General features: G+C 43.5%; 1 pseudogene; it reads right to left on the bottom strand.

Annotated features, from left to right (window-relative positions):
• Positions 1–9,802: 9,802 nt before the first annotated feature.
• LOC121559868 lies at positions 9,803–20,024 on the bottom strand (annotated as a pseudogene).
• Positions 20,025–23,309: the final 3,285 nt, after the last annotated feature.

Here is a 23,309-nt window from a genome sequence, read left to right as displayed (position 1 = left end):
ACTCCCTCCTGAGCTTAGCTCTGAATCCTCCTGTTCCTCTCTTTTCTGTTTAATTTAGATCAGTACCACAATTTACATGCATTTGTTTAATCATGGATACCAGTTTAATTACATCAAGTCGCCCAGTAAAGACATTTATTTCCCTCCATAATACACATTTAGTTTCTCTCTAATTTCCATGTATTTCTCGTCCCCAGTAAATTCTGGGACTTCTTGTGAGGATTTGCCTCCCATGGTTGGTACTGTTACAAATCCCTTAGCCACCTCTTCTATATAACAAGTTATTCAAAACAGTTTCACACCACACCTGGAATCACCCCTTCCTGTATAGGTACAACAGGTTGACTAGACCCCCAGAATTATCTCCTACTCTACGGAGGAATTTATCCCCACAATGTAATCTTGATAATTCCTGACAGTCCCATACAACAGGAATGGGTTCTCCCTCTTTTCTATACAACCACCTGGAATTATTCATAGATGTGACTTTTGAGCAAATATTAGGTCTCACACATATACAACCTTACATGATTATTGGTTAACACTATCGGTAACCCAGAGTTTGTAAGGCTCCAGTTTCATGAAACGGATAGAGTTACGGCAAATCTACAGTTGTTTGTGACTTTTGACTTTACTAATATTCTATTTCTCACACATGCTATTTTAATTCCTTCTGGTGTACTTTTTGTATTTGTTTAACTCTGATTATTTGTTGACTGTTCTATAATCTCTTACAGGTTACATCCCATATGTGTACTTTTAATAGTTCCTTCTATTTCAACACTGGGTAGTTTCTTTTGGTAATTGGCCTATTACCGTGAATCGTTACGGACCCACCAACCTTAAATTGGCTACAACCTTAAATCGGCTACCGGCTACAACCTTAAATTGGCTACCTTAAAATGGCTACGCATTGATCAATTTGCTACTTTAAATTATGACGTTACCCTCAGTCAATATTTTAGCAAGTTCTCAAATCAATTTCACCAAGTAATGAATAACGACTACTGACCTTATCCTTGCAGCCGAGATTCAATGTAGGTTTTGATTCCGTCACCGTCTCTGTCATTAATCAGGTGTCCTCTGGCCTGTCTTAACCCTTAATGTCAAAGGGCAGGACTTTCTATTTACGAATGTATAATTCGCCCGTCGTTTTCAGAGTTACCTGGAATGACAGAGGCAGGTATTGGATTCCGGCTCAGAAGGACCAAGCTGTTATGAGAATTCTTTAACAAACTATTTCAGTGTCTCTGTGCGGCTCCCAAAAGGTTGTAAGTCTTTTGGATTTAAGAAACGGACAGAGTCCCGGTCTGCATAGTCAGATATTTATTCATTGAGAATTCTGACATCACAATTTCAGAGTCCATCTTTTATACTCATACGTCATACAAAAATCCCTCCTCTCTGTAGGTGGGCTGTAGTTTTCCACTTTAAAACTGCTCTCCTGACCATCAGTACACACACACACACACACACACACACACACACACACACACACACACACACACACACACACACACACACACACACACACACATACACACACACATGTGTCGTATCGGGTGAATGGTGGCATATTATTGCTGTCAACAAAGAGTCCGTTTATGCTGCATCGTGTTAGAGGCTTTTATTAAAATCACGAGCTTTCAGCATAAGTGACAGGTGACATGACACCCGGAGAGCGACGCTTCAGAATGGCTGCTCGTTCTGCCCTCTCCTTCGTTTTCCCCCCTATTTATAAACAATGATGCTCCCTCTTCTGGCCAATCCCCAGTCTCCCCTGTCTACAACACACTTCCAGTCTGTTGTATGTGGCGTTACACCTAAAACATTCCCTCTTGATACTAACATAAACAACATTCCATTTCTTCATGAAAAACATTTAACAAAGACATAATCTTAATATACTACATTCCCCCCTTTCGAGACGAACTAAACGTCTCGAAAACAAACAGAATAGGATTATGACTAGTAACAATTTATCTTATTGAGTATCTTTAACATTAAACCAAAAACATTCTTCTCTAGAGTGTAAATACCTTTCTATGCAATAACTGTTTATGAAGTGTGAATACATTACTATGAAATATGAACAAATCTCTATGGAGTGTAAGAGCGAAAAACTGTCCGGCAACCTTCCATCCATCAATCAAGACAGTAAAATTCTCTCACGGTCCCTCTGCCCCAGGCAACCACCTTCGGTACTCCAGATACACTCATAAACCATGTAAATGCATTTGAAACTATGATGCAATTAAATACACATGTAAGCCCCTGCAAACAAAATCCTATCCAATAAATATCCACTTGTAAGGCTGGTCAACCCATTGGACCCTACAGTGAACCTCTCCCTGCCTAGACTTTCTCTGTCCCTAAGCATCACCGAAATAAACAAAAACATCTAAGTTCCTCACATGTATTCAATAACATCAAACATCATTCTACAAAAATTAATCCCTAAGGCTATGACACAAATTATGTATTACACATGTCTATATTTCATTGCAGACACTGGAATGTAGTCCACTACACTTCATATCCCCGTAGTCTCCTCTTCCAATGGATTTGTTGATGATGGAATCGGCCACACCCTCCTTGTTTCATCTCCTCCAGTCATATTGTCCCTTCATATTGTCGTTGTTTGAGTATTTCAATCTCCATATGTTCCCCCAAATGCTTCTGGAAGAAAAGAAACGACCAAACAGTATCTTTTGCAAAACAAACACTTTCAAATTAAACATCAATATCAACTAAGAATATAAAAATGATATATAAATGATGTATGAATCACATAAACCTATTCCCCCCTTGATTCATAAAATCATACCAACATCACCCCAATATTGAAACAAATTGAAAAATGATCAAATAATCAAAAATGATATTCATCCATTCAGTTCCACTTGTCCATCTTTATCCAGATCAGGAACAGTCAACACTGGCATCTGAGTGTTGTCTCCAGGCATCACTCTCCAACCTATCTCAATATCATAGCTTTCTCAAAGGTCAGTAACAAATTACAAACCTCACACACAGTGCTATCAAAGCTGAAACTAAAATCTGACCCATCACTGCCCCTACTGGGCCTAACTGATCTTGCAACCAAGTCTTCTCAGATCTCCCAAACGCATCCCTTATATTTTTCAATGCATATATAACTATCTGAACTATCTGGACTCAAAGTATACCTAATATTATCAATATGATCTTCCCAAATGTTACACCATACCATGGAAAAAATCCCCCCTTCTCCCTTACATTTATCCTTCAATGATAGGCTTGAAGACTATGACATGTCGCCATGTCACCTTTTAACCCTAGATTTAGCTGTGTCCGGTGCTATCCCTCTTATAATGGTAAAACCTCATATGGAAGCTTCAACGTTGACATGTAACAACATCCTGTCTATCCATAGTGTAAGAATATATATGCTTTATCACCCCAAACCCTCTAAATATCTCTAAAATTCCCCATAGTCACATTGTCAGGCAAAAGCTAATCTTTTAACCATCAAAGTCCTGCTGTTCTTACTACCTGGTACATAAAAAGTAACATATTTCTCATTACTACCCTTAAGGTCATGCATACCCAAAGTTATCATATAACATCACCATCTGATATTCCCATAAACATACCCCTTATATCATATGTTCTATTAGAACAAAAACAACTTTTAGCCCTCAATGGTTACACCTCAAATGCTTCAGGTACGCTGTTACCTGATTTTCTTTACCATCCAACAAATTCACACAAGTTAATTCACTTAACCCAATAACACCTAACCCTAGGCTTAAACAAATGTTTTGACCACGACCTTATTTTATCTGTTACTGACTGTTGCTGCTGATACCACAGTCATGACAAAGCATAAAATTGACACATACTTGATAGAGGTCGAACGACCGTCTCTAACTTTCACAACAGAAGAATCAAACTACATGCATTTAGTTTTTCTCCTCCCTACATTAAAATCAAAGACCTCATCCTGTACCTCCATGATAGTATGAATCTATATTATCTCTATTACTATCTGTTCTCCTATTTTAACCCTATTCGTACTATCCTTGACAGCACTCTCCATCCGTAACATAACCCCTGAGTCTAAAATTCCCCCTTTAATTTCAGAAAAGTTGTTGTCGGTGTCATACTTCCTATATTTGCTATTGCCATCGTATCATTAATCCCTTCCAAAGTTACCATTAAAGTAGTAGATTTAGCTTATGTATCAACACTCTTCACTACCGATATCCTATGTGTATTATTCACTGTTGGAGTGACTACTGTAATCTACTCCTCCTGAACTCCCTCAATGACTGTGGACGCTACAACAGACCTCAACTCTTCCATTATAAGCATTACTTTATGAATTACATAGCCTTTTAACCAATAATTCTTAACCTGAACAAATTCTAATGCTTGCACTAGATAAGTATACTTCTTCTCCATAATTATCTCTCCATGGGGAGAAACGTCCCCATCCTAACCCTAATAAGTATTTTTTCCCCTAAAATTGGTGCTGTATTGGTTCCCTTATAAACAAATGCGATATATTTATGGCTTTAATAACTATCAATGTTGAAAGAGTTAAATTGCTTCTCACTGTTGTTATAATAGACTGAAGTGTTAATGTCCTTAGTTACTTCTAGTTTTTCCCCAAAGAAAAGTTGTCTTTGCTTGTACTTCCATCTATCACCACTAGTGTCACTTTTTCCCCACTCTCAGTCCTTTCTCTAATCCCTGACTTTCAAACTTTTGATTATAAAAAATACACCTATAATTACCTTGATCTCCCTGCTGGGAACTGCAACTATAGATACTCAATCACCCTCAATCTTCTCTTATCATTCAGCAACACATACTTTCTCAATGCATCTGCTCCTAACAGATCTAAACTCCTACCATATCTTCCCACTAAACTCTAAAATGTCCTTTACTACTGTTCTCTCTCTCTTACTACTAACTTTGAAACTTAGCTTACTGTCTTAGAGTTCCTTCAACCTAGTTCTCCTAACTTATTTTAATCTAATGTTTTCCTCCTAACCTTTAAAAACTTTTTCCACTGATTTATTCACAAAATCCCTTTACCACCAAATTTTTAGAATATGTGATAGGGAAAGTCCCCACCTGTATCTGACTTCTTCACACACAGACTTGGCAAACTAAACACCTTTTAGCCTAGCCTGAAATCTCTTAGTGTAAGAATGTAACCCAGAATAACAGTCTCCCCTTTTAAACTTTATTTTTCAGACAGATTGTCTAATAGATTATCATCCTTCCTATGATATTATCTTTTTAAGCAAATACGATTCCCAAAAACCCTACTTTTTAAAATCCTCTACCAGACAGCCGTTTAGTGTACATCCTATTGTACAATTCAATTTAAACAATGCATCTCTTCCCAACACTGCAATAAGTATATGCTCTAATATTAGTATGTCTTAAGAATAATTAACTGTTTTACTACCTCAAATCCCTATCCTAATTAGTCAATTTTACATAGTGAGATGTTTAACCTCTTTAGGCTGAACACAGATAAGTTTTTCCACTATTCACCATCACTTCTAATGGTCCTCTGGTTTTTACTTCAATTGTTGGATATTTTGTCTTCTTCTCTAATCGGTGCTATCAACTGGCACCCCCCTTCCGGATCTTCTAGGCACTCTAGAATCTTTAGGGTTCACCTGGAGAACAGGTGATCTTGAATTGCCCCTGTATCTTCCTTAAAAATGTTCTCTGTTTTTCCTCCTGACTTGTTGCACTCACAGGTAAAGTACCCAATCTGTCCACAATTATAACAGTCTTCTGAAAGTTGCTGGAAGTGTAGCTGAAATCTTCCTCCTCCTTCTTAGCCTTCTCGTCCTCTTCCTCTCCCATTCTGTGTCTGTCCAGAAACTGGCTGTGGATATGGAACCGTTGGTACCCCCCTTGGCTGGTACAATTGCATTTGATATTGTTCAGTTGAAGCTGTAACAGTGATTGTTGATTTGGTTCACTCTGATTCTTCATAACCAAAGCTTCTCTTCTCCTTCTTCTCCAGTTGTAAGTTGTATTTGATTGAGTTTTCAGAGAGTTTCTTGGTCCTGTTCCTTCTCGCCGTTGACATATCAGTATTCTTCAACAGCTTATACTCTAAGTTCTGTCCTCGAAATATCATCTTCCATCATCTTCTTACTAGTGGCCTTTTCTTGACCTCAATCTTCTCTTCCAGACATCTCATTTTCTTCCTTCTGGAGTTTTGATTCATCTTCATCGTCGTTTCTGCTTGCCCTCTATCTATTATTCGTTCATCTTCATCTCTGATGCAACAATCACCCCCCTGGATGATCACTGGAAGCTGAGGATAAACATCCCTAAGCTGTACTTCCCTTCTCGTAAGGTGGGTGTCTTTTTGCTGAATCCGTATGTGAGAAAGGTGTACTAACTTCTGCCATTAGTTTTTCTAACACTACTTTCTAACACTACTTTAATTAAAGGATTACTATTTTATACCATATCAATCGGTGTAATCACCCTCATATAGCCTTACTGTCCTTTCTCCCCATTGTAACTACTCTTTTATATTCCTTTATCGTGAATTATTTTATTTTAGACTGTATAGCCTATGGCTTCCCCCCTCTAATTATTAATATAACCTAACAACTCCAATTTTTTTTTTTTTTTTTCCAAAATCAAATCAACTAAAATATGAATATTAAAAAATTCAATTAAATGTTTTATTCAAAAACCATTTCTAATTAAAATAAAAAATCAATCAAAAAATCAATTAAAAATTATGAATAATTTAAAACCAATTTTTTATTTCTATATCCTAACTTACCCATTTATCAATTTAATGGCTATCTTACCACAATCCATCAGGAAAGTAAATGTAACCATAAACTCCATTGTTTAATATGCACCCAAGTATCTTAAATTTACAGAATAATGTCAGTCCTTGATTCCCAACACAACTCCAATCAAACCCCAGTGATGCACAGAGCCTCCAAAATGCAATTTTTAATGAAATAGTATTTGCCAAGCCTATGTAAAATTGTCATAACATCACATATCCCTTTAGGGGAAGATTTTGTGAACTAGCCTGATATCTGATCCTCTGCCTCGTCACGTGATGTCACGTCAGCACTTCCTGTATCTCCTCTCTCTCTCTCTCTCCTGTCTCTCATGACAAGGGAACAAAGACACAGAAACAGCTTTTAGTAGTTAATGCAATCACTGAGTTATTTCAACCATATTCAATATTCGTTCGTTCTACATTCGCTCTAAGAATTAACTCCGGAATAATTATCGATCGCTCAAAAACATTTTTATTTAATTTTAATCCGTCATTTAATTCAATTCATTATACTTCGCCAACATATATTTAATGTATAAATTCAATAGGTCACAAAACAAGTTTCATCTTTAACCAGCCGCCGTTTAAACTAGAATACTCGTGTCAAAATATATCTTCTCTTTCTGTCTATTTCTCTGTCTCCCCCTGCAGCCCCCAGATGGGACCTATGACCTTTACCCACAATGCAGTGTTTTGTAGGCTTAGCACAACCGCATGTCGTAGTTTTAGCCCCGTAAAATCAAGCGCATGCGCACATCCATTCAAAAATACTTTTTCACCGTGGAAGATTTTAGATCTCTCCCCCCAACCAGACGGTTAACAGTCCAGCTGTAACTCCCGTTTCCCCCTCATAGTCAAACAACATTTAACAGCGCTCACAAAACATATAACCTGACTTACACACACAGAGACAAGTTTAAGAGACTTTAATCCATCGTAATGGGGTCTCTAAGGATATCCGTTAGCATGTAGCACGCAACACAATTAGCCTTTAGCCTTAGCATTATCATTAGCCTTTGTGTACAATGTAGCCTGCAACACAACCCAGCATTTAGCATTAGCATTTAGCATTAGCCTTAGCCGCTATGTAGAATGTAGCATAACCCACACTTCAGCATTTAGAATTAGCCTTAGCCACGATGTACCACATGGCCTGACACATAATCAAGCATTTAGAATTAGCCTTAGCCTTTAGCTAACTGCGGCCTACCACGCAAACAAACATATCCTGCACTGCCCTATTTATTTTAACATATTTATCCTACCGTTTTTGTTACCGTGGATTAAAGAGCATTACACCGAGAAATCAAACCCAATCAAACCCCCCGTCGGACGAGAGTCGAATCATAATCACAATCAGATAAATCCCATTAATCCGAGTTTTCCTTTAAAAAAAACACACCGTCTGCCCATTCTATCGTGCAAACGGATTTGCCGGCCCAACATTTTCTAAATGGCCCCCCCGGGGTCTTAAGCGGTACAGTGCCCTATTGATGCGCATATCCGCCTTAATTGTACACTTTCAATACTTAAATCCTACCGTTTAATGCTCTAAAAACTTCCAATTATCTGCCGTTTCCAATGGAATAACATTTTAACAGACTCTAGTCATCAGCAATAACGCCACCCGAGGCAAGGTCGTATGGTACATCTCTCCAGTGTACACAAGTCGTATCCAATCTAACAAACTCCGAAGCGGTAAGAAAAACTCACCCCTTGTCTGGCCATGCTTCAAAGCGAGTTAGCCTGGCGACTGAATGAACCAAAAGGAGAGGTGCAGACCAGCCCCACGTTGGGCGCCATTTGTCGTATCGGGTGAATGGTGGCATATTATTGCTGTCAACAAAGAGTCCGTTTATGCTGCATCGTGTTAGAGGCTTTTATTAAAATCACGAGCTTTCAGCATAAGTGACAGGTGACATGACACCCGGAGAGCGACGCCTCAGAATGGCTGCTCGTTCTGCCCTCTCCTTCGTTTTCCCCCCTATTTATAAACAATGATGCTCCCTCTTCTGGCCAATCCCCAGTCTCCCCTGTCTACAACACACTTCCGGTCTGTTGTATGTGGCGTTACACCTAAAACATTCCCTCTTGATACTAACATAAACAACATTCCATTTCTTCATGAAAAACATTTAACAAAGACATAATCTTAATACACTACACATGCACTCTTCCAAGCCTAACAGTTTCTCTCCTCCCTAAATTCCTCAGTTATCTTGGTTTCTCAGTTGCCTGTAGACAGTTCTCCTTGTCCTTTGTTGTCTGGTCTAACTCTTACTCACATTGCTAAATAGTAGCTCAATGTCATAGTCTTTACTGGTCCTACGCTCACACATTCTAACACATTTCACACAGTTTCAGGGTGTAATAATTAGTCATTAATAATTAATCTATCAGTTTCCATGGCCGAGCAGCCGTACACAAGCCTAAGATTACCATGCGCAATGCCATGCGTCGGCTGGAGTGGTGTCAAGCTCGCCACCATTGGACTCTGGAGCAGTGGAAACGTGTTCTCTGGACAATGCCTCCGTGCACAAAGCAAGGTCCATACATAAATTGTTTGTCGAGATCGGTGTGGAAGATCTTGACTGGCTTGCACAGAACCCTGACCTCAACTCCATCTAACACCTTTGGAATTAATTAGAATGCCGACTGTAAGCCAGGCCTAATCGGCCAACATCAGTGCCCGACCTCACTAATACTCTTGTGGCTGAATGGAAGCAAGTCCCTTCAGCAATGTTCCAACATCTAGTAGAAATCCTTCCCAGAAGAGTGGAGGCTGTTATAGTAGCAAAGGGGGGACCAACTCCATATTAATGCCCATGATTTTGGAATGAGATGTTCGACGAGCAGGTGTTCACATACTTTTGGTCATGTAGTGTATCTCTCTTGCTCTCTCTCTCTTGCTCTCTCTCTTGCGCTCTCTCTCTTGCGCTCTCTCTCTCTCGCTCTCTGTATCGGGTTAGTTTGTGAGTGTGTGTGTGTCTAACATGTCTCTCTCTCTGTAGGTAAAAGCTTTACTCTGACCATAACTGTGTTCACCAGTTCTCCCCAGGTGGCCACGTACCACCAAAGTTACTGTAGACGGACCTAGAGAGTCACACCATGAACACACACACACAAACCCAGGCAACCCACCTAGGTTAGCAGGGTGTGTGTATCTGTAACTGCGTTGTTCTCTGGCCTGGTGTTTTTGATGTAGGCCGAGAACTTGGCGAAGATGTCTCCCAGTTTGTAGCTGCCAGTTTAGGATACCTGATGAACACCAGCGTTAACACACACAATCTTATTCACACTCTTGACTGTGTGCTTGTGTACCTGGGTGGAGCCAGCATGTCCTCTAGGTATTCTTACATCTTATTGATGTCTGTCTTCACCTCTCCTTCGAAGGTCAGGAAGGGACGGTGTGTACCTGGAGCCATGTTATGGAGGTCCACCGGCTTCCTATAGGACAACACACATGCAGCTGGATTAGTGTGTGTCTGAGAGTGTGTGTGTTACCTCTTCAGGTCGACTGTAGTGACATTGAAGACGACTCCTTTTAGCCAGAGGATCATAAAGAGACACTGAGAGAATGAACAGTTACCTATACTCTCCCCATCGCTCCCTGCCTACACACACACACACACAATGGCGGCGGTTAAAAAAGGATCTTGTAAGGGGACACCAGACACACCAAGAATAATATAGAACAATTCCATTACACACTTCTACTACAACATTATAATTACCCTACTGTACTAAATTAACTATCCATAGAACTACCTCATATACCAGCTAACTCACACATTATAACTACCTTAATGTACTAAACTAACTATCCCTAGAACTACCTCATATACCAGTTAACTACCACACTATAACTACCCTACTGTATATAATATAATATGCCATTTAGCAGACGCTTTTATCCAAAGCGACTTACAGACATGTGTGCCTACATTTTTACGTATGGGTGGTCCCGGGGATCAAACCCACTATCCTGGCGTTACAAGCGCCATGCTCTACCAATTGAGCTACAGAGGACTGTACTAACCTAACTACCCCTAGAACTACCTCATATACACTGTACCAGCTAACTACCACACTATAACTACCATACTGTTCCAAATTAACAACCCCTAGCTACCTCATATACTAGCTAAATATCTATACCAATTTACATACGACACTATACCAACTACCCTGGCTTCATTAGACCTGTATATAAGGGAAATATGAATGAGTTTGAACAAGTCTCATGAGAATGAGTCTGGCAAGCTTCAAAATGTGGTTGTAGGGTGTACCTGTGTACACCCAACCCAGCTCCTGTGCGCTCTGTCGCCGGTGACGGTAGGCTACTCGAAGCGAGAGTGCGGCCAGGTTCGGTGGGCCCCCCACAGCCTGTGTCTGCCTCGGTCAAACACTGCTTGCCTCTCTTCCCAGACTTGGGCTATCTAAACTAGCGCTGCATAGCGTGCTAGCCAGGTTGGCTAACTCGCAGAGACGAGCTAGCTATCACTAGTTATCCCTGCCTCCCCATGTTGGAGTTGCTGGGGTAGCTCTCTTGTTAAGTATACGTAGCGTTAAGTCGTTTGGTTATCCTAAACGGACCGTGCTGCGGTCAAAGAGGATAGCTAGCCTAGCTTATGCTAAAACGCCTCCTGGCTAACGTCGGCTAGAATGCTTAACTTTCAGCGAGTGAAACGTACTAGCTTTCCCCCGGGGTTATGGCAAACCCATTCCTATGTTCAGTTCCTGGAGTTGGAGAGAGTGAAGGAGACAGGGTTTGCGTGCCCATCCGATGAAGAAGAAGCCCCCCAAGCACTTGGCTCGGTTAACCCCCGGAGCGAGAAGCCTTGGCACGGGTCTGAGTGACCATTACTGTGACAAATGTGCCCCCACTTTTGGCAAACGGGGTACTACGTCAGCCATTGCAAGAGCCCCCTGTGCCTGTAAAGTGGCCTGGGCTTCATGCAGGCTATACAGTCTCAACTCCTCCACCACCAGCCAATCGCTGTAATTGCTGGCGGCTCGTGAGCATTCAGAGTTTGTAGACTCAGGTGCTTTGTCACGTTCATTCATTTAACAGACCAAGGCGCAGCGTGATATACGTACATGTTTATTTAACTTAATAAACACTCGACAAAACAATAAACGAAACGAAACATGAAGTCCAAGGTAGCACACACAACATACCTTACAAGGAACAAGATCCCACAACCCACTAGTGCCAACAGGCTGCCTAAGTATGATCCCCAATCAGAGACAATGAGCTACAGCTGCCTCTGATTGGGAACCACACCGGCCAACATAGATCTACACATAATAGATCAAAACATAGAAAACACCACAAAGAATATACACACCCTGACTCAACATATACGAGTCCCCTGAGTCAGGGCGTGACAGTACCCCCCCCAAAGGTGCGGACTCCGACTGCACAACATAAACATAACAGGGTAGGGGCCGGGTGGGCATTCCGCCTCGGAGGCAGATCCGGCTTGGAGCGTGATGACCTCTCACTCTCCGCCTCCCTGTTGCGCCCCTGGTCTGGTCTGGACCTCGGCGCGCTGCTTCCCCTCTCCTTCCTCCCACGATATGCCAGGCCCTGTCTGGACCCTGGTGTGGGAGACCCTGATCCTGGAGAGGGGCTGACTTCATGGTCTGGACTAGAGCCGCTGACCGGAGCTGGACTAGGCACCGGTGGAGCGGACTGCTTTGGCTCCGGAGTGGAGCAGCTGACCGGAGCTGGATCAGGCACCGGTGGAGCGGACTGCTCTGGCTCCGGAGTGGCGCAACTGACCTGAGCTGGATCAGGCACCGGTGGAGCGGACTGCTCTGGCTCCGGAGTGGAACGGGCACGGGCCGTGCCGGACTGGACAAACGCACCACTGGTCTGGTGCGAGGAGCAGGCACGGGCCGGACCTGACTAGGAACACGCACCACTGGCTTGGTGCGAGGGGCAGGAACGGGCCGGGCCGGACTGGCGACGCGCACCACTGGCTTGGTGCGAGGAGCAGGAACAGGCCGGGCTGGACTGGCGACGCGCACCACTGGTTTGGTGCGAGGAGCAGGAACAGGCCGGGCCGGACTGGCGGCGCGCAACACTAGCTTGGTGCGAGGAGCAGGAACAGGCCGGGCCGGGCTGGCGACGCGCACCACTGGCTTGGTGCGAGGAGCAGGAACAGGCCGGCTCCTAACCCTAGGCTCCGCCAACCACCCCGTGTGCCCCCCCAACATTTTTTCTTGGGGCTGCTTCTCGGGCTTCCTCGTCGACCGGCCTCCTCCGTGTTGCCGTTGCTCCTCTCCTGCCTGGGCATCTACCTTAGCCCATGGTCCTTTCCCGCGAATATCTCCTCCCATGACCACAAATTGGCCACCTGTGACATGGCCATCCGCTCCGCCTGGACACGCTGCTTGGTCCTCGTTTGGTGGGATCTTCTGTCACGTTCGTTTAATGACGGGACAGACCAAGGCGCAGCGTGATATACGTACATGTTTATTTAACTTAATAAACACTTGACAAAACAATAAACGAAATGAAACGTGAAGTCCAAGGTAGCACACACAACATACCTTACAAGGAACAAGATCCCACAACCCACTAGTGCCAATAGGCTGCCTAAGAATGATCCCCAATCAGAGACAACGAGCTACAGCTGCCTCTGATTGGGAACCACACCGGCCAACATAGATCTACACATAATAGATCAAAACATAGAAGAATATACACACCCTGACTCAACATATACGAGTCCCCTGAGTCAGGGCGTGACATGCTTGCTGAGGTTTTTTCGCTCGGATTCCACTGCTCCCAGTATAGCACACAGTGTGCTTATGGCTGGGACAGGGGAAAGTCACTAGGCAGTGTGCCGTGTGCGCAATACCCAGACTGCCGCACCTGCCGGGGTCAGGCCGTTTCATTTAGTATCCGTTGGGGTTGGCTTGGGGCTTGATTATATTTCCCCATACTAAGTTGTACCGAAGTTGACTGACTGAAGGAGGAAAAACACCTGTTTGGTCCCGCACTGCCCATTCCTGGGCCCGGTGAAGAGCGGTATTAAATTGAAGGAATGAATCTGAGCCTCACACTTATCACATGTGGAAGGTGGGGCTTCCAGCGAGGTGTGGATTTCATTGGCCTTGTCAGGCATGATTGTAGATCATTCAACCGAAGTCGCGAGAGTGTGACTCCCCATAGTATGTTGTACCTCGTTTCCCTCCTTCATGGAACAGTAGTTATAGTCATTACGTTACGTTTTCCTGTGCAGAAGTGTGTTTGTATGTAATAGTCTGTGTGTGTTCTCAGCCTGTGGTCTGGCCCCAGTCACATCTCTTCTGTTGTACCCAGCAACTCCTGGCTGTGCTGCGTGTGTGTGTATCAGAGCTTCTGTCCTGACCGTGACTCTGTGTGTGTGTGTGTGTGCCCTGGTTGTTTTGATTTGTACTCTGAGACCTGCTGTCAGAATGTGTGTGTCACTCAAAAATTGCCATGGGGGCGGGGGGATGAGGTGTCAGGAAGAAGAGGGGGAGAGAGGAGAGGAGGGATAGAGGGAGGAAAGCGGTAAAGGGTGGAAAAGGAGAGGTGCTTTGGGATTGTACTGTACTGTAGTGTAGTGAAAAGGAGGACAGGATGGATCATGTTCCCTTCCTTATCAACATAATTAGATCTGAAATGACACCCTATCCCTACATTGCACTGCTTTTGGCCAGAGACTTTTGCCCCGAGTCTAACCCTATGTGGCTCCGGTCAAAAGTGGTGCCCTACATAGGGAATAGGGTCCCATTTGGGACTCACCCTTAAACTCAAATGCACCTTGATGAGTTGGGAACGGTGTGTGTGTGTGGGTGTGTATGTTTGTGTTATGCCAGTGAACGTGTTTTTATTTAATCAGATGTGTTGTTGTGTTAAATCCACTATAGATAAGTATGAAGTTGACTATATAAAACATCAAACACATAATCAGCTACTCCACTTCATCAAGCCCTCACCTATACACTCACACCTGCCCTAATCAATTAATCAATCAATCAAACTTCCTGAAAGGAAGAAACCTTGAGAGGAATTTTGAACCTGTCAGAGAGGTGCAAGGCGCTCTCTAGTGGCCTTCAGCATTACTATCAGCCTCAGTCCTGTGTGTGTGCGTATGTATTTTCATTACTTGGTGCCGGAGAAGATGGCTGCCGTTTTACAGCCCTCTAACCAATTGTACTATTATGTGTGTTTTTTCGCGTTATTTGTAATTTATTCTGTACATAATGTTTCTGCCACCGTCTCTTATGACCAAAAAGAGCTTCTGGATATCAGGCAGCGATTACTCACCTCGTATTGGATGAAGATTTTTTCTTCAACGAGTCGGACGCGAAGGATATTCTACAGACACCCGACAAGGCCCAAATCCCTGTCATTCGCATGAGAAAGAGACGGAGATATCGTGGACGTAGGTCGGAGTGCCTTGTAAGGATCTGACGGCGAGCGAGTAAACTGCCTCTTCCATCAATCCTATTAGCCAATGTTCAATTATTTGAAAACAAATTGGATGACCAAAGACTAAGGTTATCCTACCAACGGGACATTAAAAACTGTAATATCTTATGTTTCACCGAGTCGTGGCTGAACGATGACATGGATAACATACAGCTAGCGGGCTACACGCTACATCGGCAGGATAGAACGGCTGACTCCGGTAATACAAGGGGTGGCGGTCTGTGTATATTTGTAAATAACAGCTGGTGCATAAAATCTAATACTAAGGAAGTCTCAAGGTTTTGCTCGCCTGAGGTAGAGTATCTCATGATAAGCTGTAGACACACTATTTACCAAGAGAGTTTTCATATATATATTTTGTAGCTGTCTATCTACCACCACAAACCGATGCTGGCACTAAGATTGCACTCAATGAGCTGTATAAGGCCATAAGCAGACAGGAAAATGCTCATCCAGAGGCAGTGCTCCTAGTGGCTGGGGACTTTAATGCAGGGAAGCTTAAATCCGTTCTACCATAACTCTATCCTCCTGATTTCTGCTTATAAGCAAAAACTAAAGCAGGAAGCACCAGTGACTCGGTTAATAACAAAGTGGTCAGATGACGCAGATGTTAAGCTACAGGACTGTTTTGCTAGCACAGACTGGAATATGTTCCGGGATTCTTCAGATAGCATTGAGGAGTACACCACATCAGTCACTGGCTTCATCAATAAGTGCATCGATGACGTCGTCCCCACAGTGACCGTACGTACATACCCCAACCAGAAGCCATGGATTACAGGCAACATCCGCACTGAGCTAAAGGGTAGAGCTGCCACTTTCAAGGAGCGGGACTCTAACCCGGAAGCTTATAAGAAATCCAGCTATGCCCTCCGACGAACCATCAAACAGGCAAAGAGTCAATACAGGACTAAGATTGAATCATACTACACCGGCTCTGACGCTCGTCGATGTGGCAGGGCTTGAAAACTATTACAGACTACAAAGGGAAGCACAGCCGCGAACTGTCCAGTGACACAAGCCTACCAGACGAGCTAAATCACTTCTATGCTCGCTTCGAGGCAAGCAACACTGAAGCATGCATGAGAGCATCAGCTGTTCCGGATGACTATGTGATCACGCTCTCTGTAGCCGATGTGAGTAAGACTTTTAAGCAGGTCAACATTCACAAGGCCGCAGGGCCAGACGGATTACCAGGACGTGTACTCCGAGCATGTGTTGACCAATTGGCAAGTGTCTTCACTGACATTTTCAACATGTCCCTGACTGAGTCTGTAATACCAACATGTTTCAAGCAGACCACCATAGTCCCTGTGCCCAAGGACACTAAGATAACCTGCCTAAATTACTACCGACCCGTAGCACTCACGTCTGTAGCCATGAAGTGCTTTGAACGGCTGGTCATGGCTCACATCAACAGCATTATCCCAGAAAGCCTAGACCCACACCAATTTGCATACCGCCCCAACAGATCCACAGATGATCAATCTCTATTGCACTCCACACTGCCCTTTCCCACCTGGACAAGAGGAACACCTACGTGAGAATGCTATTCATTGACTACAGCTCAGCGTTCAACACCATAGTGCCCTCAAAGCTCATCACTAAGCTAAGGATCCTGGGACTAAACACCTCCCTCTGCAACTGGATCCTGGACTTCCTGACGGGCCGCCCCCAGGTGGTAAGGGTAGGTAACAACACGTCTGCCATGCTGATCCTCAACACGGGGGCCCCTCAGGGGTGCGTGCTCAGTCTCCTCCTGTACTCCCTGTTCACCCATGACTGCATGGCCAGGCACGACTCCAACACCATCATTAAGTTTGCCGACAACACAACAGTGGTAGGCAAGATCACCGACAACGACGAGACAGCCTATAGAGAGGAGGTCAGAGACCTGGCCGTGTGGTGCCAGGATAACAACCTCTCCCTCAACATGATCAAGACAAAGGAGATGATTGTGGACTACAAGAAAAAAAAGAGGACTGAGCACGCCCCCATTCTCATCGACGGGGCTGTAGTGGAACAGGTTGAGAGCTTCAGGTTCCTTGGTGTCCACATTACTAACAAACTATCATGGTCCAAACACACCAAGACAGTCATGAAGAGGGCACGACAAAACCTATTCCCCCTCAGGAGACTGAAAAGATTTGGCATGGGTCCTCAGATCCTCAAAAAGTTATACAGCTGCACCATCGAGAGCATCCTGACTGATTGCATCACCGTCTGGTATGGTAACTGCTCGGCCTCCGACCGCAAGGCACTACAGAGGGTAGTGCGTACGGCCCAGTACATCACTTGGGTCAAGCTTCCTGCCATCCAGGACCTCTATACCAGGCGGTGTCAGAGGAAGGCCCTAAAAATGGTCAAAGACTCAAGCCACCCTAGTCATAGACTGTTCTCTCTGCTACCGCACGGCAAACGGTACCGGAGCGCCAAGTGTAGGTCCAAGAGGCTTCTCAACAGCTTCTACCCCCAAGCCATAAGACTCCTGAACAGCTAATCATGGCGACCCGGACTATTTGCACTGCACCCCGCACCCCACCCCATTCCCCTCTTTTACGCTGCTGCTACTCTGTTGACTATTTATGCATAGTCACTTTAACTCTACCCACATGTACATATGACCTCAATTACCTCGACTAGCCGGTGCCCCCACACATTTACTCTGTACCGGTACCCCCCTGTATATAGCCTCCCTACTGCTATTTTATTTTACTGCTGCTCTTTAGCTATTTGCTTTTATTTTTTATTTTTCTTAATTAACACTTTTTTATTTAAAATTTTTCTTTAATAAACTGTGTTGTTGGTTAAGGGCTTGTAAGTGAGCATTTCACTGTAATGTCTACACCTGTTGTATTCGGCGCATGTGGCAAATAAAATTTGATTTGATTTTATGTGTTATATAGCCCATGTTATCTCAGACATGACCCTGAGAGAGCAACCTCCACTCTGATATTAGTCTACAAAGCATGATGTAACACACATACACACAAACACCAATAGTGTCTTAAACTCTCACACAGCTCTGTACATCTCACCCTGACATCATTACACACTTTTCACAGTACAGTCGTGGTCAAATGTTTTGAGAATGACACAAGTATTGGTCTTCACAAAGTTCGCTGCTTTAGTGTTATGAGATATTTTTGTCAGATGTTACTATGGTATACTGAAGTATAATTACAAGCATTCCATAAGTGTCAAAGGCTTTTATTGACAATTACATTAAGTTTATGCAAAGAGTCCATATTTGCAATGTTGACCCTTCTTTTTCAAGGGTTTGTCAGAATATGTGGGTTTTTGTTTGTCCACCTGCCTCTTGAGGATCGACCACAAGTTCTCAGTGGGAATAAGGTCTGGGGAGTTTCCTGGCCATGGACCCAAAATGTCGATGTTTTGTTCCCCGAGCCACTTAGTTATCACTTTTGCCTCATGGCAAGGTGCTCCATCATGCTGGAAAAGGCATTGGTCGTCACCAAACTGTTCTTGGATGGTTGGGAGAAGTTGCTCTCGGAGGATGTGTTGGTACCAATCTTTATTCATGGCTGTGTTCTTAGGCAAAATTGTGAGTGAGCCCACTCCCTTGGCTGAGAAGCAACCCCACACATGAATGGTCTCAGGATGCTTTACTGTTGGCATGACACAGGACTGATGGTAGCGCTCACCTTGTCTTCTCCGGACAAGGTGTTTTCCGGATGCCCCAAACAATCGGAAAGGGGATTCATCAGAGAAAATGACTTTACCCAAGTCCTCAGCAGTCCAAACCCTGTACCTTTTGCAGAATATCAGTCTGTCTCTGATGTTTTTTCCTGGAGAGAAGTGGCTTCTTTGTTGCCCTTCTTGACACCAGGCCATCCTCCAAAAGTCTTCGCCTCACTGTGCGTGCAGATGCACTCACACCTGCCTGCTGCCATTCCTGAGCAAGCTCTGCCCTGGTGGTGCCCCGATCCCGCAGCTGAATCAACTTTAGGAGACGGTCCTGGCGCTTGCTGGACTTTCTTGGGCGCCCTGACGCCTTCTTCACAACAATTGAACCTCTTTCCTTGAAGTTCTTGATGATCTGAAAAATGGTTGATTTAGGTGCAATCTTACTAGCAGCAATATCCTTGCCTGTGAAGCCCTTTTTGTGCAAAGCAATAATGACGGCACGTGTTTCCTTGCAGGTAACCATGGTTAACAGAGGAAGAACAATGATTTCAAGCACCACCCTCCTTTTAAAGCTTCCAGTCTGTTATTTTTACTCAATCAGCATGACAGCGTGATCTCCAGCCTTGTCCTCGTCAACACTCTCACCTGTGTTAACGAGAGAATCACTGACATGATGGCAGAGCAGCTGGTCCTTTTGTGGCAGGGCTGAAATGCAGTGGAAATGTTTTTTGGGGATTAAGTTAATTTTCATGGCAAAGAGGGACTTTGCAATTAATTGCAATTCATCTGATCACTCTTCATGACATTCTGGAGTATATGCAAATTGCCATCATAAAAACTGAGGCAGCAGACTTTGTGAAAATAAATATTTGTGTCATTCTCAAAACTTTTGACCACGTCTGTACATCTTAGCCTAAGGTAATATTAACATTGTCTTACCCTGACATAGAGTGAGACCACCTGCCCATCTGCTACTGGCAGAGGTTTCTGCTGCTCTGAAGATGATGATGAAGATGAAGAGGAGCACTGGGAAGAGGCTTCATCTGTGTTCACCTCGGCCTGCAGAACCATCCTCTCCCCCTCCCTCTTTTCCTCCTTCTCCTCTTCATCTCTCTCCTGCCTCTCCTCTCCTCTCCTCTCCTCCCTCTCTTCCTTTTCCTCCTTTTCTCCCTTGTCTTCTGATGAGCTGGAGGAGCTGCTCTTGCTCTCCCGCAAGGTCAGAGTAACCATAGGTGCCTTTCTCAGGCTCCCGGTGTTCTCGTACTTCACCGTTAGACCGGTTCCGTTACTGGGTGCCTGGGGTGCTTCCACATCACAGTAAAGTTTGAGTAAACAGAATCATTCACCACGTCACTGGGCATCATACTACTGGTCTGGTTCTGGTTCTGGTAGGTAACCTCTGTTGGGCTATCTGAAAAAAGAAATACCATTGTTTTGTACTAGCAGCATGTAGTGAAACATGAAAGCATGGTAGTTGTTTACAATGTATTATGATGGTCTGTGTCCCAACGTTTTTTGGGTAAAGTGACCAAAAACGTAGTAATTTATGAAACCTTGAAGATTTAAAATAGTTAGTTTATCTGGTGCTTCTCTCTTCAATACAGTTTTTAGTTGGCTCGCACTCATTCAACTGACTTTGCTACTCTTATACAATTCTAAATAGCCAACATACAAAAAAAAAAAAAATTTTTTTAAAGGTATTCATTATCATCTTATCATTCTCAACATATCCCTAAAAACAGCAAGTTACAATGTTTACCTTTGTTTACACTTCGTTGGTCCTGTCACCATGACGACAGGCTTGCTTAACTGTAGCTAACTTTAGCCAACGTTAGCTACCTATGCTAACAGACTTTTATAAATTAATTTAACTATCAAAACATCATCAAAAAATAACAACAATTATATCATTACACTCCGCTTAACTTGGTGTTTCATATCCTATGCTTTATAACTCGCTCACCGTGATGATAACGTTTAAAATATTTTGTTTATCTGGTGCTTCTCTCTTTAGTTTTCAGTTGGCTTGGCTCTCTCATTCAGCTGACTCACTGACTACTACTGCAGTGTCGCCAACTCCTCAGTAAGGAAAGTAGCTATTGGCTGTCCTAAAAGTCACTAAATGATGTCATCACCCAATTTGCATAATTGGCCATGTGCATGTAATTGTGATGGACGCTGTAGGAGAGAGGAATAACGTTGTGGGAGAGACAAAAAGTGAGTAAAAAACACCCTAAATATGTTTAGAACTACAAATGAACTTTCTTCTGTCGATTCTTGTTTTTTTTTATGTCACAATTCCAACCCTCCTCCTTTATCCGGGCTTGGGACCGGCAAAAGTGACCCAAAAGAGACACTCTGGTGGAGTTACTTCGTTTTTTATTTTATTTTATTTATTTATTTATTGTATTTATTTTTTAGTTTCGTTTTCTTAAGTTTGGTTTGGTTTTTAACCTTATGGTTCACTTAGGAGCCTACAACAAGTCACAGTGAAACATGAATATTTTTAACCATAACATTTAAAAAAATTTTTTGTATACAATCTACATTAACAATCTAAATGGACCAAAAAGAGACAATAGAAAAAACTGTCAATGGCAATGTGAGAAAATGATGGTAACTAGTCTGGCCCTAATTCAGGTTAATTGTTTGTTTTTTTCAAACCCCCCTCCACACACACACAGGCAGTGCTGGCTCACAGAAAGAGTGGGTCATCGTCATTTTGGTCAAGGCTCTCTATGGCAGGTTCAGCAACTGAGGGAGCTGACTTAAATGAGTAAGCAGCTGATGTGCCAAAAAGCTGCAAAACATTATCAGGCAGCTGGTGCTCATAGCAAGCCTCACCAGACAGATTCAGTCCACATCAAATGTACAGGATGGAGTTAAGGGTCTGCAAGGACATCCGATTTCTAAGTTTGCTTTTTACCACACTCATCTGGCTGAATACTCTCTCGACTTCAGCATTCGAGTGTGGCAAGGACAACACAGATACAGCAGCCATGGCAAGTTCTTGAAACGGGTTGATATCTGCTGCATCCCTGAACTTCCAAATCTCACTCCAGAAGCCCAGTGTGTTTTTTGTCTCATTCCATTTACTAAGATGGATGGCACGCCATTGCTGGACAATCTTGTCTATCTCTGCAGGGGAGTAGGCAAGGAGCTTGGCAATTTTTTCTATTTCTCCAGGGCTGTTGTTGTGCTTTAGAGTTTTTTTTTTTTTTTTTTTTTTTTCGGGGGGATGGATCAGCTTAATATTGCAGATAGATTGTATCTTCTATCAATGTAATTGTCTGCATCACTTCCAATCCCCCATGTTTTTTTTATTTTTTATATATATATTCCCCTTTATTACTTTTCAACCCCACCATCCTTTCCCTACTTGGAGTAAATTAGTGAACAACAACGCCCAGGCCTCTACTTCCGGTCTATACTTACTATCTACACCTTATAGACAGAGTTAATTTTACAATAATTCTATATCTATTGTGACGTCACGAGAGGCTACACAGCTTTCAGCGGGATTGCTCAAGTAGTGCAAGGAGACAAGGTTCAAACAAAACAAGGATTTTATTATAGGTCTTGGGAAATTAACGAAAATATAACAAAATTCTGTTCTCTTGTGGCTCTTTAAGGGTTAACAGTTCAGGGATGTCTCTTCCACATCCAAAATCATAATTCTCACTCGCTCAGATAACTTTTCCCCAGCCTTACTGTAGTCCACGTTGCAGCTAGTGGCCAACCCAGCAAAAAGTCCTTCCAAATGTCTCTCACGTATTTCCACAGGTGCATATATCCAAAGGTGAGTATTTCCCAAAGGTAAGTATCTCCAAATCCTTATATTCCTCATGGAAGTGGACGTGCAGCACTCTTGTCCTCCAGAGAGCCCAGGTTGGAGACTGTGTCTCTTCCCTTCCCAAACCTTCAGCTCATCAGCTCCTCATTTGTTTCAGCTGCGTGGGAAGATTGGCCATAGAGGGGTGGAGTTCCCGACCATACCAGCAGATGGAGCCATAGCTGTCTGGGTTTGCAGCCACCTCAGGGGGATGTAACGTCCCTCCAGGACACAGCCTCTCGTGACATCACACATCCCCCTCCTCGGGACCGACGTCCTCGTCGGGGTAAAGGCAGCGAAGAAGGCATCACGCCGGGAGAGGGCGTCCGCATTGCCGTGGTGCTTGCCAGCCCTGTGGACAACAGAAAAGTTAAACGGTTGCAAGCTCAAAAACCATCTGGTTACTCTACTGTTTGATTCCTTGTTCTTGGCCATCCACTGCAGAGGGGCGTGATCAGATACCACCATGAAACGTCGGCCCCGGAGATAGAACCGAAGGGACTCCAGGGCCCAGACTACAGCCA

Source organism: Coregonus clupeaformis, unplaced genomic scaffold (assembly GCF_020615455.1).
Source record: "Coregonus clupeaformis isolate EN_2021a unplaced genomic scaffold, ASM2061545v1 scaf0794, whole genome shotgun sequence".
Classification (NCBI taxonomy): domain Eukaryota; kingdom Metazoa; phylum Chordata; class Actinopteri; order Salmoniformes; family Salmonidae; genus Coregonus; species Coregonus clupeaformis.
This window is presented reverse-complemented; position numbering and strand designations above follow the sequence as displayed.